The sequence below is a fragment of the Bubalus bubalis genome, chromosome 3 (genome assembly GCF_019923935.1).
Source record: "Bubalus bubalis isolate 160015118507 breed Murrah chromosome 3, NDDB_SH_1, whole genome shotgun sequence".
Taxonomy (NCBI): Eukaryota; Metazoa; Chordata; class Mammalia; order Artiodactyla; family Bovidae; genus Bubalus; species Bubalus bubalis.
The window spans coordinates 147,671,142-147,688,892 of NC_059159.1; the positions used below are offsets into that span (position 1 = coordinate 147,671,142).

The 17,751-nt window shown below is 42.9% G+C and overlaps 1 protein-coding gene across 2 annotated transcripts in view; it reads left to right on the forward strand.

The window, feature by feature from the left end:
- ROR2 (receptor tyrosine kinase like orphan receptor 2) overlaps window positions 1-17,751 on the forward strand; it is a 240,034-nt gene that overhangs the window by 167,827 nt on the left and 54,456 nt on the right. The gene's annotated exons all lie outside the window — the stretch shown is intronic.

The following is a 17,751-nucleotide window of genomic DNA, read 5'->3' on the forward strand; positions in this document are numbered from 1 at the left end:
GGGGGACAGTTGGAAAAAAGAATAAACATTTATTAACCTCTGTGTAAGGCGTGCAAAGAGAAGAATGGCATGGATCTCGTCAAATCGGCACCCCATGAAGTGAAGCTTCTTTACTCCCATCCTGTACTTGGGGAGATGGAGATGCCCGTGGGCCATTTCTCTTGCCCCCAGTACAAAGTTCATAAGTAGTAGAAGCAGGATTTGCATGGGCGTCTGACTGTAAGGTCAGGCTTTTCTGAATCAGCACCTTTTGAGGGCTCAGTTTCTATACTGGAATTGGGACAAGGATGAACATGGCTGAATGAGGTTTTATCTAAATTTTATCTCAACTCTCAGGCTTGCTGACCTGAAACTGAGAACCTGCAGGAAAGGTAGGTAGTCTGGAGTCAAGCAGAGTTTCTCAACATCATACAGTTGGTGTTTGTTGTTGTTGTTGTTCAGTCACTCAGACCTGTCCGAGTGTTTGAGACCCCATGGACTGCAGCACACCAGGCTTCCCTGTCCTTTACCATCTCCTGGAGTTTGCTCAAACTAATGTCCATTGAGTTGATGATGCTGTCCAACCATCTCGTCCTCTGTCATCCCCTTCTCCTCCCGGTTGGTATTTGGGGCTTAATGATTCTTCATCGTGAGGGTCGCTCTATGCATTGAAGGTGTTCAACAGAACCCTGGTCTTGATCCCCTAGATGCCAAGAGTGCCCCCCACCTGGAGTCTGACAGGCTAAAACGACTCCACTTGTTGCCAGATGTCCCCTGGGGGGGGAATTCTTTTTATCCATTGAGAACCATTAAAGGAAAGGAAAGGGCTTCCCAGGTGGCACTAGTGGCAAAGAATCCACCAGTGCCTGAGGTACAAGAGATACAGGTTCGATCCCTGAGTTGGGAAGATCCCCTAAAGGAAATAGCAACCCACTCCAGTGTTCTTGCCTGGGAATCCCATGGACAAAGGAGCCTGGCCAGCTATAGTCCATGTGGTCACAAAGAGTTGGACATGACTGAGCAACTGAGCAGAGGGGAAAGAGAGTAAAGGAAAGATACCCTTTGGAAGGGTGGAAAGGGAATTGGGATAAGAAACAGAAAAGGGGTTATTATAACTTCTATCACCTTCACATGTCGGAACCAAACAAAAAGGAAAAATACAAAATTAATGTGAGAGAAGGGAAAGGAGAGGAAGGATGGGAAGGATGTATGTGTGTGTGCATGTGAGAAAGAGAGAGAGAGTGGAATTAACCTTTTAACTTGGTTATTGTGTTTGAAAACTTCTTCATAAGCAGATTTCCCACAAAAAAGGTGTTTTGTTCATGTGTACCTGTGGATAAGCAGGGAGGGGATTTTATTTTCTTTGGGTGGTCATCTGTCATTCCTGCATCCCAAAGTCCACCTTTGATACTTTATAAGCAGAAATAGGATTTCCTCTGAGTTATGCTTGAGGAAAGTAGAACACAGGACTAGAAGATTTGATTGGAGGCGTATTGTGCTACCATTTTCCTGGACAAGGAATGAGAGCCAGGCACGTCAACCCCTGTCCCTGTGCCTGGGGATGTGTCAGCCCACATTGTTCTCTTCATCAGGTCACATTTTCCTCCGAATCCAATGGTTTAAGATTACTGAGAGTGTAAAAAAGGTGAGGATGGAGCCACAGGGATCCCCTGAGCCCCAGAGTCACTTGTGTGTGTCTGTTTCCTTGGTGTTCTATGTGTGTACTTTCAAATGTGTTTTTGTGATAATTGACAGAGAGAGAGGTTCCCGGGTGTTGTTTGGTTGTTAAAGCAACAGTGCTTTAAAATAGCAAACTGAGGGCACACCTGCAGCCTTAAGAGACAGAAAAGGCAAGTCAGCCCCTGGTCATTACCCATGACAGTGTTCCATGATTGATTAGTTTAGGGCTTCTGGCTGTGAAAACAGAAAAGCCTCAAAGGAAAGCCTGAAACAACCATGATTTATGAGTTTAAGAGTCTCAATTAGGTAAAACAAAGTATTGAAAAATGTCCCTTTTTATAGGGGCAGGGGAAGTAAGTAGTGTCTGGTGATATGATTGTAACTTAATTCTTTCAGTAAATTTTTTTCTTTAGAAGAGAAGCTTAGAAAAGACAAGGACTTTAATTTACTGAAAAGAATCACAGTTGGCAATTATGTGCATTGTTTATGATAACTACTCACAATGGTTTATATTGCTTTCATCTGCTCAATATTAATACTAGAATACTGTCACTGTAAAATACAAATGTTGATGTTGCAGAATCCTTGCTTTTTCATTGAAGACCTCAGACATCATACAATTGTATCTACTGCAGTGGAAGATATTCAGGAAATAAAATATAAAGACTCTTATCTTAAAATTGTTTCAAATGAATGGGAGAGGGGCATGCAGGGAAATTCTAAACACAGCTTCATCTCTTTCTGTGCAGTAGGTATTTTGTTATATACGTTGTTGAATTGTTAACATTCTTTAGAAAAAAAAAAAAAAGAATTTCCAAGGTGAATTATTTTGTTTTACTCTAAAAAAAAAAAAAAAAAATCAAGGGAACCCCAGGTGGCTCAATGGTAAAGACCGCTCCTACCAATGCAGGATACATGAGTTCAATCCATGAGTCAGGAAGATCCCCTGGAGGAGGAAATGGTAACCCACTCCAATATCCTTGCCTGGAAAATCCCATGGACAGAGGAGCCTGGTGGACTACAAATCCATGGGGTGGCAAAGAGTTGGACACAACTGAGTGACTGAGCATGCACACACAAAAATTTAGGTTTTATTTTTTTTGAACAGGAAAAAGCTGAATGTTCTAAAACAATTGAGACACAGGTTTACTTTGTCCCCCACTAAAAGTGATCTGTTTCTTATGTAGCTCTAGCAGTTCTAAATAGCCCAACTTGTGTGTGATCAGGAGTGGCTGTGTATAGTCCTAATCTTGCTTTGCTCTTGAAAAAGTTGGCTTAGAGCTCAACATTCAGAAAAATAAGATCATGGCATCTGGTCCCATCACTTCATGGCAAATAGATGGGGAAACAGTGGAAACAATGGCTGACTTTATTTTTCTGGGCTCCAAAACCACTGCAGATGGTGATTGCAGCCATGAAATTAAAAGATGCTTACCTTCCTTGGAAGGAAAGTTGTGACCATGTGTACCTGTGGATAAGCAGGGAGGGGATTTTATTTTCTTTAGGTGGTCATCTGTCATTCCTGCATCCCAAAGTCCACCTTTGATACTTTATAGGCAGAAATAGAATTTCCTCTGAGTTATGCTTGAGGAAAGTAGAACACAGGACTAGAAGATTTGATTGGAGACATATTATGCTACCATTTTCCTGGACAAGCAACGAGAGCCAGGCACGTCAACCCACGACCAACCTAGACAGCAGATTAAAAAGCAGAGACATTACTTTGCCCACAAAGGTCCATCTAGTCAAGGCTATGGTTTTTCCAGTGGTCATGTATGGATGTGAGAGTTGGACTGTGAAGAAAGCTGAGTGCTGAAGAATTGATGCTTTTGAACCCTGGTGTTGGAGAAGACTTTTGAGAGTCCCTTGGACTGTAAGGAGATCCAACCAGTCCATTCTAAAGGAGATCAGCTCTGGGTGTTCATTGGAAGGACTGATGCTGACGCTGAAACTCCAGTACTTTGGCCACCTCATGCAGAGTTGACTCATTGGAAAAGACTCTGATGCTGGGAGGGATTGGGGGCAGGAGGAAAAGGGGACGACAGAGGATGAGATGGTTGGATGGCATCACCGACTCGATGGACATGGGTTTGGGTAGACTCTGGGAATTGGTGATGGACAGGGAGGCCTGGCATGCTGTGGTTCATGGGGTCACAAAGAGCTGGACATGACTGAGTGACTGAACTGAACTGAACTGAATTCAAAAGTAAATACTTTGCTCCAGCATATTAGTCTTCTTGCCTCTCTTCTTTGAACTATTATTTCATACAAATTACATCTTTATGTGTTTTAAGTCCATTGACATAGTTTTATGATTATAGTTTTATGCAGTAATCTTTTAAAACAAATAGAAGAAAAGAGTTATAAATAAAAAATATGTTTATATTGTCTTTCACAGTATCTGTGTAGTTACCTTTCTGGTACTGTTTTATTTCCTTGTATAAATTAGAATTCCTTCCAATGTTGTTTTATTTCATTTCCATGACTCCCATTACTATTTCTTGTAGAGCAATCTGCTCATAACAGATTTTTTCTTTTGTTGTTATTTATTTGGAAGTGACCTAAATTCTTCATTTTTTGAAGAAGAGTTTAGCTAGACATAGAATTCTTGGTTGATGGTGTTTTTTCCCCCTGACATTTTAAGTATGTCATCACACTGGATTTCTGATGAGAAATCAGCTGTTAATCTTCTTGAGAATTCCATGTACATGATCAGACACTTCTCTTGCTGTTTTCAATATTCTTTGTTTTTCAACAGTTTGGTTATCATATGTCTAATTGTGGATATTGTAGACCTACCTACATTTCCTTGAGTTTTTTAAGTGTACTTTTAATCAAATTTGGTAGGTTTTTGGTTATTATTTCTTGATATTTTTTCTTTCTTTTCTCCTTCTGGACTCCCATTATGTATGTGTTGGTACTTTTGATAGTGTCCCACAAGTCTCTTAGCCACTTATTTTTCTTTATTTGCTTTATCTTCCTCTTCTCAGACTGTATAGTTTCTCTCCTAATAAACTGTCTTCCAGTTCACTGATTTTTTTCTTCTATCCACTCAAATCTGTTGTTGAGCCCACCTGGTGAATTTCAGTTATTGTATTTTAAACTATTGAGTTAATTTTTGAGTTTTTTAATTTCCATCATTTTATTGATATTCTCTGTTTGCTGAGATAAAGTTGTTGTAATTTCTGTTACTTCTTTAGTTATTCTTTTCTTTACTTCTTTGAATATATTTATAGTTGTCTTAACCCCTCAGGGACCCCATTTTCTGTTGGGTGTTTTTCTTTGTTTCCTATGTATGTGGCATATTTTCCTATTTCCTCACATGTCTTTGTAGTTCTTTGTTTTAAATTTGTCATTTTAGATAATATTTCAACAGCTCTGTTAGCAAATTCCTCAAATCTATCAAAGGTTTTTTGTTGTTGCTGTCATTTTGTTTTGGTTTCATTTTGGATGTTTTTAGTGTTTTTTTTTTTTTTTATTGTTGTTGTTGCTAAGTTGCTTCAGTCATGTCCGACTCTGTGCAACCCCATAGACAGCAGCCCACCAGGCTCCCCCATCCCTGGGATTCTCCAGGCAAGAACACTGGAGTGGGTTGCCATTTCCTTCTCCAATGCATGAAAGTGAAAAGTGAGAGTGAAGTCGCTCAGTCGTGTCCGACTCTTAGCGACCCCATGGACTGCAGCTCACCAGGCTCCTCCATCCATGGGATTTTCCAGGCAAGAGTACTGGAGTGGGGTGCCATTGCCTTCTCTGATACTATTCATTTATTTAGTGGTTTTCCTTTGCTAATTCTGAGGTTTCTATATTTCCTTTGATGTATAAACTCTGAATTATCTATCATCTTTAAGTTACTTTTAAAACCATTTTATTGAGGTATGTATGATTGGCATTCAAAAAGCTGTGCATATTTAATGTATATGACTTGATAAATTTGAAGATAAGTATATGCCCATGAAACCATAACCACAATCTGTGCCATAAACATGTCCATCTTCTCCACAGACTTCCTCTCTCTCTCTCTTTATATATTGTTGTTATTATTGTTGTGGTTATAATTATTGTTATTTTGTATGTGTGGTAAGAACACTTAACATAAGGTCTCCTACATCTTTAAGGCCTGATTCCTAGGGATGACATCCAAGTAAGTATATTTGTGTGATCAACCACTCATTGATCATGAGATTTTCTTGCACCTTTTGCCAAGGGGATCCTGTGAGAAGGCATGCCATCTAACATCAGCCTTAGCTGTCACTTCTTGATTGCATCAGTGACAAGAGACTGGTGGCATCTCCATTCCCAGGTCTTTCTTGGGCATGTGCATAGCCTTCCATATGAGCATGACCTTTTCAATCCTGGAATTACATTGGCACATTTAAAGTTCCCTGAGGTCCTCTACTTCTGGATTTCCATTTAAATTCTGGGCTGGGCTAAAGTTTATTGCAGTTGTAGTCACAGCATTAGGCAGCTGAGGGGTTGCCAGCAGTTTGTTGTTGTTTGGGTAATGCCCCAGGGATAGCACCACCTGCCACCCTCCCCACGTCCCCAGCCCAGCCCAGCTCTGAGTCAAACCTAGAGATTTCCCAGGGTGCTGCAAGTCTAGACAAATTAGTGCCTATAGGATGGTACTTTTAACAGAGCTTCAAAAGCTTCAGATCTGCCGGCCACCTGCAGGGCTGCTGGGGAGGGAAGGAAGATGGTCACATCCCACATTAAACCAGCACAACCCTGCTGTCTTGGCAAGGGTCTGCCATTTCTCTTGAATAGATGATAATGGTTGGTTTTAGTCATTTTGCCTATATTTTTGTTGTTTGAGAGGGAACGTGAGTTCGTCAATATCCTCACACCACCATTCTGAAAATTTATTCTCTAGTATGTCCCCCATGAGTCTGGCCTCTTCACTTAGCTGGATGTATGTGAGATGCACCCACTGTGAGGTGTGTATCAGCAGTTGATCCTTTCTATGGTTGAGTAGCACCTGGTATGGTTTTAAAATTGTAAAAGATTCTTTTCAATTCATTGGAGTGTAAAGATGTATGCTGCTGCTGCTGCTGCTAAGTTGCTTCAGTCGTGTCTGACTCTGTGCGACCCCATAAACGGCAGCCCACCAGGCTCCCCCGTCCCTGGGATTCTCCAGGCAAGAAGACTGGAGGGGGTTGCCATTTCCTTCTTCAATGCATGAAAGTGAAAATTAAAAGTGAAGTCGCTGAGTCGTGTCCGACTCTTCGCGATGCCATGGACTGCAGCCCACCAGGCTCCTCCATCCTTGAGATTTTCCAGGCAAGAGTACTGGAGTGGGTTGCCATTGCCTTCTCCGTAAAGATGTATATACACATTCAAAAGAGTGTGTCGTCAGAGAGATTATGGAATATGGGCCTGGTGGCGCTCCTTGGGGCATTGCCAGCAATCTCAGGTTTGGGGTCCACTGAACAGGGCAGTGTTCATTAGCGATTTGGAGGACCAGATCCTACAGCCTGTCCCGGGGGAGCAGAGTTACAGCACCATTGTCTGCCTCTGGGAAAAGGAGCTGACATGATGCAGGAAGAGGCTCTGGTACAGTGCACACTGCCCGCATCTGGAGCAGCTATGAGCTCCATTCTTCAAAATGTGAGGTAAAACTCAGGACTCTCCTCACACGTGAGCATGATGGTCCCAGGACACTGCAGCGCTTGTTTACTTCTCACATGGTCATAAAGAGCCTCGTGCAGGCCAGAGTTCCAAACGGTGGACACCAGACAGTCTCCCAGAGCCTCCCAGCATGGAGGCCACCCTCTTCTGATATGAGACATACATGGACAGCTTTCAATAAGAGCTTCCAAGGGAGGCCTTGTTTATGAACAAACCCTGGAGCAGAGGAAATAATTGGTGAGTTAGAGAGAGGCCCAGGGAAGAGTTTTCCAGGCAGAGGGGAAAATAAATACAAACCTCAGAGGGAGAAGGGGCTGGGACTGTTGCCGAGAGAGTGAAGGGGAAAGGAGTTGAGGTGCGGTCAGGAGTGTGTGTGTGTGTGTGTGTGTGTGCATGCACACACATGCCCTTGTGGAGTGACTGGAGAAGGGGCTCTGGCTGCTCCTCTGGGGGAGGTGGAAGGTGCTGGAGTTGTTGAGCATGGAAGCATGCATTCATTCATTCACCCCATGAGCAACCACTAGGGTGCGCTCCAGGCGCTGGGGAGAGAGCAGTGAGCAGACAGGCAGAACCTCCTGCTCTCAGGATGAGGAAATGGAATCAAACTAATGAACAGATCATCATCTCTTGGAAATGCTAAGGGGGAAAGAAAAATGGGAAGCAGGTTAAGTAGCAGGATTGTGTGCATAAATGTGAAGGGAAGTGTTTGGCATGTTGAATAGGGTCACCTTTCTTCCTGACCATCAACCCCAATGTAACCAGTCTTCTCACCTCCATCATTACAGATGCCTCTCTGCCCATTTATGAATGTGGAATAAGTGGGATCTCACAATGCAAGATATTTTGAATATGTATCTTCTTCTACTCACCCTTTTGCCTTGCTATCACAGGCAATGGTGTTTGATGCTCTGTTTACAGGTCAAGTGTTTCTGCTGCATAGACAGCAGTGGAAGGGGAGAATGGACCCACGGAGGTCTGGGGGAGGGCAGTCTGTGATCCAGCAGGATCAGAGCTGCTGGGACTGTGTGTGACCAGGGAGGGTGAGAGCATCACATTCTGATGCATTTTGAAGACAGAGCATAAACAGCGTTTCTTGATGGATTGCATGTAGGGTGAGAGAGGGAAAGGAGTCAGAGATAACCAGGATGTGTGGCCTTAGCCCATGAAAGGGTGGAGCCAGAGTTTAGGCAGGCTGGTGACTGCAGGGCAGTCATACCAGGTGACTTATGGTGACTGGTCTGTGGAGGAAAGCTGCATTTGTGTTTTGACAAGCTAAGCATGATGTGTCTATTAGATGTATAAGTGGAGATGCAAGCAAGCCATCCCATTTCTGAGCCTGGCTTTCCATGGAGAGGTCCAGCCAGGAAAGGTGCACTGGGGAGTTGTGGGCATTTGGCTATCATTTGAAGTCAGGTCACTAACGGGACAGGTACAGAAAGAGGGGGAAGCTTTTGCAGGCCCAGATCAGGGACACTCCAGCATTTACAGGGCCAGAGACAAGGAGACACTTGCAATAGGAACTGAGGCAGGAGAGGATCCAAACATGGAAGGTCAAGTGAAGGGAGTTGTGAGGATGCTGTGCATCATGCAAAGTGGGCAGCCCTGTGTAAAAGCTGAGCAGCGTCCTTACCAAAAATGGTCAGACGACTGCTCTACATCCTACCACGGCATTCCCTCTGGGCCTGCCATGCCGCTCTTTGGGAAGAGTGATGGTGGTATAAATATTATGAGAAAGAAGGAATGCCAGCCTGAGAGGGAGGGATCTGGTAAGATGCCACAGCTGCTGCTGGAAACCTTGGGGAGATGAAGCTCAGAGGACAGCAGTGTCTTCAGCTTATGTCTGTTTGAGGGCAGCCACAGGGAGACACCTTCAAAACGAAAGAGTTGGGGTGCTAGAGTCATTAGCAGGTTGTTGGCAGGTCCTTCCAGCATGTGGGTAAGCCCACACCCAGCCCCTCTGTACTTAGTCCAGGTCCCCTGTTTATTCTTTCTTGTTGAGGCTTTCTCTGCTCCATGCAATTGCAAAAATCACTTTCAAGTCATCTTTAATTATAAAGATACTATTAATTATTGAAGATAAATAGCACTGCCCATTATGGATTGAATTGTATCCGCCTCAAAATAGATATAATGAAATCCTAACTCCCAGTATTTCAAAATGTGACCTTATTTGGAAATAGTTCTTTATGGAGGTATTCAATTTAAAATGAGGTCACTAAAGTGGGCCCGCACCCACTGTGACTGGGGTAGGCACACAGAGGGAAGACCATGTGAAGACACAGGGAGAAGTTGGCCATCTACAAGCCAAAGAGAGGCTGCAGGAGAAACAACCCTGCCAACACTTGGATCTTGGACTTCGGGCCTCCAGAACGGTTGTCTGAGCCACCCAAGCTGTGACACTTTGTTGGGGCAGCCCTAACAAACTCATATATGGGCTACCTTTACAAAAATTCACTGCTGCCGTCTTTGATTATAACAGATGTGTATCCTTGTTTGCTTCTACGAACTCAAAGTGTTCACTGCCAACAAAACCTCTGCTTTCAATTATGCCAACTGGTCGACTTGCTCTGGGGATGAGAACAGCCCCTGGCCACATAGGTATTGAAGGTATTGAAGTGTTAGTTGCTTGTGCTTGCTTGTGCTTAGTTAGTGTCCACCTATTTGCAACCCCATGGGCTGTAGCCCACCAGCCTCCTCTGTCCATGGAATTCTCCAGGCAAGAATACAGGAGTGAGTTGCCTTCCTGATCCCAGGAAGATCCTGGGATCAAACCTAAGCCTCCTGCATTACAGGCAGATTCTTTACCATCTGAGCCACCTCTGGACACATCCTGGACACAAATTCCTGGCTGAAAGAGGGTGCTACAAACCTTTGGAACCATTTCCCTGTGGGTCTCATTCACTGAACCATGAGATTTCTCCAGACAACCATGGGTTCCAAGGCTGCTAGACCTGCAGCACAGGAGTTTAACTCTCCTGAAGCGAACAGAAAGTAACCTCCAGCATTATCATGGGATAATACACAGTCTCTTTTTCTATAAGTGTTTTTTTTTTTTAATCTTTTCCCTCCTTACCTTTAATTAAACACCGTCTAGAGGTTCGATATGAAAAAAAAAAAAATCCTGTGTGCATGGGAATAACTGATACTCCAAACAGTCTTCTGTAAAACCAAATGGAAACAATGAGCTTGGAGTACTTACCCGGCATTTCTGTTTGCTCCCTTTGTGCAAGTTTAGCTGCAGTAACAAGCGGGAATATCACTGGATTAGGGGCTTGTGTCGTAGTGAAGAGTGTTGGGGTCTCACCCTCCCAGTCACATATGTTGTGGGTGGAGGCTCCTGGCTTCCCAGCCCTGTGCCACCATGGCCAGGGGTTACAGGTGTTGGGAAAAAGAGAAGATCAATGAAAGGACCCAATTCAGCCTCCTGAGCAGCTTCATCCCTACTTTAACCAGCTATTCACTTGGGCCTTGACAGTGGGACCTTTGTTGAGGGTTCTGGGGGGCTGTCTGTGACAGAGGTAGAAAAAGCATTATGACAGCAATATTGGAGGGAATTGGGTCTGTGCCTGGATCATTTGGGAGGGGTTGATATTTTTGCTGTAGAAGTAGAATCACAGCAAAGGTTAAATTGGTGAGAGGCACTGCTTACTCCATTTTCAGGCTGTTGGATTTAACTTTGTATTTCCACAGCAGAGTTAGGTCTGCCCTTTAAGGAATGTAGACACAGAGGCTAATATTTACTCAATTTGAAGTTCAAAATAATGAAATGAAAATTGCAAACTGTTAAGACGATTGCCGATTATGTACTGGCAGCGCACCTTGAATGCTGTGTGGTTTTCTAGCTGGCAGTTGAGACACACAGTATAACATTTTATTGAGTGCATTCCCAGAAACATTATCGAGTCTCTTTACTGTGGACATACTTTCTCTGGCCCAGTTCCCAGGCTAATGGACTCACCTTTTAGGATTTTATACTCTGCTCCTTTCCAGTTATTAGTTCTTTTTCCTTAACTGTTGCATTTCCAGCATCACGGATGTTTTTGATTTGACGTGTTGCTGAGCTAAGTGATTGTTCTGGAACACACGATGAACATTTCCAGTTGCCAGTGGATATACTGACTTCTCACGCAGCACAACTCATCATAAAATGCATGCTTGCCCTTCCGGAGGCACCCGGCATGCCACACCGTCTCCCTTCCAGGCTGTGGTCCTTTGCCCGTGTGCCCTTGACTGCTTGCTGTTCGTTCTCATATTCTGGAAATTATACCTTCATTTAGGATGACCAAATCCAAAAATGCCAAGCTTTGGTGAATGAAATACCCTCACTAATTAAAAGGAGACTGCTTTGAAGTTGTCCAAATAGGCCAGAGACTGCATCTCATTAAATCACAACGAGTGTACTGATTCAGATGAACAGGTTAGAGATTAATGAATGAATAATCTGAATAACAAAACATTTTTTTAAAGAGAAACACAAATCAAAAGCAGAGTAGCACATGGACTCAAATCTAAGAGTGTGAGTTGAATGTCATTAGTAAATTCTCTCTTAATCGTGTCTCTGCTCTTAATGAGGTAGCCATGGTACAATACCAGAAAGGAGCCTGGAAATCAGGACAGACCCACTTGTACTTTGTGGATCTGAATTTCTTTCATCTTACTGATGCCTTAAATCAAGATGTCATTTCAGTGGACCCTGTTGAGAGGTCTGCAGAAGATCCTGTTTGTCTGGGGCACAGTTTCTGATTACTCAGAATTTGTACATGTTTGGGGCTGGGTGTGCATATCCAGCTGTCGAAGGGCTGTGGAAAACCTTGACTTCTTAACAAGCCCAGCGACATCAACAATGCATCCTTTCACATGGTCCTTCTGAGGAAACCAGTTGGTTCAGCCCTGAATATATAGGACATTAATAAGTGCTGCTAAGAACACACTCTAAGTACTAGGTTAGGAGCCGATATCACCATGCCATGACAATTTACGTACAGTTTAGCTCAAAACCCTACATACTCAAAAGTGATTTAATTGCTGAGCATTCCCTGGCATGCTACTGAATCTTTGAACAACCTGTATCAGATCCTGTGAATCTGTGTTGTATTTTGTTCACATGGTTAGTGCTTATGCCTGTCTTGCACCATTAAGGCCACTTGGAAATAGGATCTTTCTTACAGCTCCTCTTTTTAAAAACTGTTTTTAAGGATTTTATTTATTTATTTGTTTTATTTTTGCTGTGTCTTTATTGCTGCTCAGGCTTTTCTCTAGTTGCAGTGAGTGGGGCTACCCTCTAGTTGCAGAATGTGGGCTTCTCATTGTGGTGGCCTCTCTTGTTCCATAGGATGTTCTCTAGGGCATGCAGGCTTCAGTAGTCATGGCTCCCGGGCTCTAGAGCACAGGCTCGGTAGTTGTGGCACATGGGCTTAGTTGCTCCTCGGCATGTGGGATGTTCCCGGATCAGGGATTGAACTCGTGTCTCCTGCGTTGGCAGGTGGATCCTTTACTACTGAGCCACCAGGGAAGAGCCCCCCTTACAGCTCTTCTTTACTTGTGAGCCTTGGTTAAGAGCTTGACCAATGTGATGGGATGTGTAATTGTTCCTCAAAAAACTTTTTACTGTGTGAAGATAGGTCAAGAGTTTACATATTCCTCACACTCTGTCCCCTCTTAATATTAAATCTTAGTGTGGTACATTTGTCACAGCAGATGTGCCAAGATCAACACATCATTGTTGTTGTCATTTAGTCACTAAGTCGTGTCTGACTGTTTTGTGACAGCGTGGACTTAGCCTGCCAGGCTCCTCTGTCCATACATTATTCTTTACTAAAATCCATACTATTCATCTTTCTTTGAACTTTACCTGGAATCCTTTTTCTATTCTAGGATCCCACCCTGGTTACCACATTGTAGTTAGTCTTTGCTCTAGGCTTCAAAGTGTAATTAAAAAAAAACATTTTATTTATTTATGAATTTGTATTTTTTTAGGCTGTGCTCTGTGGCATGTGGGATCTTAGTTCTCCAACCAGGGACTGAACCCATGCTCCCTGTATTGGGAGCACAGAGTCTTAACCACTGGACCACCAAGGAAGTCCCTAAAGTATAATTTTGACCTGGATCAAACTATACACTTAATGTATCATTGCAAGGCAATGAGTCACAGTTAATTTTTTTTCATATTAAATACTCTCCTTTCTTCAAACATCTAAAAACCAATAAGGAGCTAATAAATCACCACTACCTGATTGATGAGATCAAGGATTTGAGTTTTCCAGTAGCTTTACATTGTTTTGCTGGTGTTTTTTTTTTTTAGATGAAGTTCACTCATGTCCAGTGGAAAAAGTTAGAGCATCCACATTCTTAATGGACATGTGTGGCATTAGTAGCGTGGTTTTTAGTATTTACCAGAATGAAGGACCTGTAATTTGCCTTGAGGAGTAACCTCATTTCAGAAAACAATAATTAAGTCCTGAGGAGTTAGGGCAGCTGAGTCCTCCCAGAACTTTTGCTCTCTTTAGGTCTTCCCCATCTTCAGTCAGCCAGCTGGGGGAAAGCATACTAGCACCCGGTAAATCCAGGGGGGACTTTGTATAAAGAAGCTCTCAGGACAGCCATGTGGAAGGCGTGACTTGACTCACCACTTTGGACCAGTCGCTGCCTGAACTGGACTAGCAGTGATTACCAAGGTGGGTCATGGGATGAAGAAGGAGAATAGAAGTCCTTTGTCCAGCCTTGGTGACCTGGAGAAGAACGTGCTAGCTGGGGAGAAGCAGTGGCCCCTCAACGCAAGGTGGAGAAATGCTTCCTTTGTCCTTGTCACGAGCCGCGTCTTTCTGCAGCAGGAATGTGAACGTGTGCTGGCTTCTTCTCAGTGAGACTCTCAGCTCCTAAGCCATCACATCTGTGGACCAGTAGTCCTGGTTCTCTGGCTTTTCATTAGTTCTCTGTCTTTTATCCATTAGTCATTGCTGTGTCTCCATGCATGCTCCACATCCTGTCTACTTAGGCAGCCAAAATTTTCCCACAGGGTCTGGGCAGTGGTCTGATGTGCTGATGTAGCATTTAAAGGCCTTTGCTAATCACCTAGTGCAATGTGCTTCTCTCCAGCATTTTTTTTTTCCTTTTCTTTTTGGGCATGGCATTTAAAAAATCTAATGAAATTGATGTTTGTTCAAAGAGCCACATATGATATCATTCCATTTATATGAAGTGGCCCCAGTACATAAATCCATAGAGACAAAAAAACAGGATAGTGGTTACAGGGTCTGGGAGAGGTGAGATTGGTGGGGGAGACTGCTAATGGAAATAAGCTTTCTTTTGGAGGTAATAAAATATTGTAGAATTACATAGTGGAGATTGTTGAACAACCCAATATTAAAAACCACTCAATTGGCAGACTTTAAAATGCTAAAATTTGTGATATATGAATTATTTCAATTAAAAACTTGGTGCTTGTTCATTGTACAGATGTTGAAAAAGAAAATAAAAGAGGACTTTTAAATTACCTATATAATTTCATATATTTCACCCATAATAGTGGGTGACAGTTTTTGTTGTTTCTGTTTTTGTGTTTGTCTCATTTTTTTTCCTTTGGTTGTTCTTGACCCTTTGGGGGCCAGGAAAATTCCTCTTGGAATCTACTGAGACACTAGACCCTGTTCTCACTTGTTGGAGGTGCAGCATCTCGAATAAGGATAGCCATTCTACAGTGTAGGAGAATGATGATTTTTTATATATATATAAAACTAGGTCTACTTTGGACTGTAAATGGTGCCCTTATGTCTCAGTTAGGAAGCAACAACAGGGCCTAGTTTTCCTGGAACTTAAGGCCTCAATTCCAAGGACCGCAATGACTGGATATTGTGAATTTATTCACACATTTGACTTGCAGAGGAAATGTGCTAGAGCTCAGGCTCTGCACACTTTCACATCTAAGTCCCAAAGACTGGGGTCCCTGATATTAGCCTTGAAAATTAGTGAATTTTACCTGTTTTTCCAAATATGTAGATGATACTCTTTTACTTAAATATCCAAACTAAATTTTACCTAGAGTAAATCTTAAGGCTGAAAGAAACTAAAAATCAATTCCCAGGGAAGGTACTGATCAGTGCAACATATTCAGGGAGAATCTCAGCATTTCTAATTTCAAAAGGGACTTTGCATGTCTCTGTGTGTGTGTGTGGGTGGTGGGGGCGGGGGGTGACATCTGCTCATGAGTCAACAGAAGCGTTTGTATCACCTCCGGCTCTTCTCCCATGAAGAGTGTGCATGTCCACACCCCCAGCTCAGATGAACATGAAAATACTTAAGCTTCCAAATTGAAAGCTGCCTTGGAAGAGCTGGGGTTCTTTTGCACAGTGGAATTGGGCTAATGTGCTTATTTTTCTACAGAGTATGTATTTATTTGACTGTTTCACACCATTTGTCAATTTCTAAGCAGTTAATAATTTTTATTCCTCTTTCAGATGTGTGTATATAGTACAAGTGTGTTTGATTTCCTGTGGTCTCTCTACATTTAAACAGTGCTGAGTGATGGTATGTGTAACATGCCAATTTAAAATTTCAAACCCAAACTGAACCACATTGATTGGCCTGTACGGCTTATGCTTGTCTCTGTCCTGTAGCAGCCCCGAATTCTGTCTAGGTTTTAGTCTTCACTAGAGATGCAGCAGCTGATATCCTCTAGCTGTTTACAGTCCCTTGAGGAGAATTAAAATATATGCAACTATTGATTCAGGGAATGATGTGATTGCCATAGGAAAGGTGTATGGTTCAGGGGATAGTTTTAGAGAATAAAGTTGTTACTTCTGAAAGGTTGATCAAGGATGTTTTATGAAAGATGGTGTGAATGTGTGACTTCTGACACGTGGGTAAGTTTGGACTAGCAGTGATAGAAAGAAGGAATCTTCCGTAACTGAATGAAAAGCCATGAGCCCGTTTCAGAAATAATATCCCCTCTTGGTTGCTTGGAATTGGGCCTGAATTCTAAGGGTGTTGCAAGCTGATGTCACCTCGCATGTCCTGGGATTTAGGAACAAGTGGGCAGAGAAGATCAACTTAGACACATGGGTACCCGTGAGTGTAAACTGGCCAGTGTTTGTTGAGCTAAATAATTTAAAGCATCTTGTGTACCTGACTTCTGTCTGAAAATCACTTGTACTCCACTTTTAGGTCTCCAGTTTTTTGAGTAAGGCCTCATCTTAAGGGTTGGGGGTGGTTCCTGAAGTGTCTGGGTGCTTTGCTAGTTCTCACCTCTCATTTAAGGGAGACAAGTTGGGTGGCCCAATATTGAATTATAAACTACCTTTTTTATAATAATTTTAAAAAAATTTTTGTGGTAAATACACAAAATTTATCATCTTAACCATTATTAAATGCACAATTCAGTGGCATCAAGTACATTCACCTTGTTGTACAAGCATCACCAATATCCATCTTTAGAACTTCCTCGTCTTACCAAAATGAAACTCTGTCCATATCAAACACTTAACTGCCCATTCTGCCTCCTCCAGCAACCTGTCACCTACTATTCTACGTTCTGTCTATGAATTTGACTACTCCAGTAGTTCACAGTATTTGTTTTTCTGCATCTATCTCACTCAGAATAACCCACCCATGTTGCAGTATGTATTGGGGTTTCCTTCCTTCTAAGCTGCATCATTTGCCATCACATGTGTGTCCCGCTCTTTGATACTGTCAAGCCAGATTCATCCTGTTGGCAGAGTCACCCTGACAACATATGGCTTCACCATTTCTACCCCCATCCCCCACCTCCAACCAGTGGGACCCCAGTCAAGGCCAAGGTATGGGGTGGAAGTCTTCAAAGCAAACTGCACTGGGATATGGAGAAAGGACTATATGAGGCACCAACGGTTTCTAGGTCATCCATCACACCTACCCATCTCAGGACAGGGGACCCATGACTTTGTGCCGTATTCTCACTTGAGCAGACCAGCTCTGCTCTTGCCCTTGGTGTTTATGACTCTGGGGTGACTGCTTCTGCTGACACTGTCTCTGAGGGAGTGAGGTTACTATTGCCATAAAGATGAGAAACTTCTGTCTTTATGCTTATTGGGTAGATCAGTTCTTGGCTGTTAGCTGCTAATGAGTCTGGGGGCTGAGGTGGGCAAGAGGGAATGAGCTGCTGAAGAAACTTTCCAATTCTGAATTTATTCAGAATTTTAACAGGCCTATATCTGAAGGACCACCTGCTGACTGTGGCTCCAGAAGTGTTTAATTTTGCCAGCTGGTGTTTTAATCTTTCTTTTTCCCAAAATGAAACTTGGGCCACATGTTTGCTTCCTCCATACCTGCTGTAAAGCATTTGCATTTTGCCTGGGATTGCAGAATGATTGCAAAATTGCAGGAATCACTTTTGCTTTTGGACCAAATCTGATGCTACAAAAGCCCTGTGAATGTTACCGAAACACCTTATTCATCTGCTGCTGCTGCTGCTAAGTTGCTTCAGTCGTGTCTGAC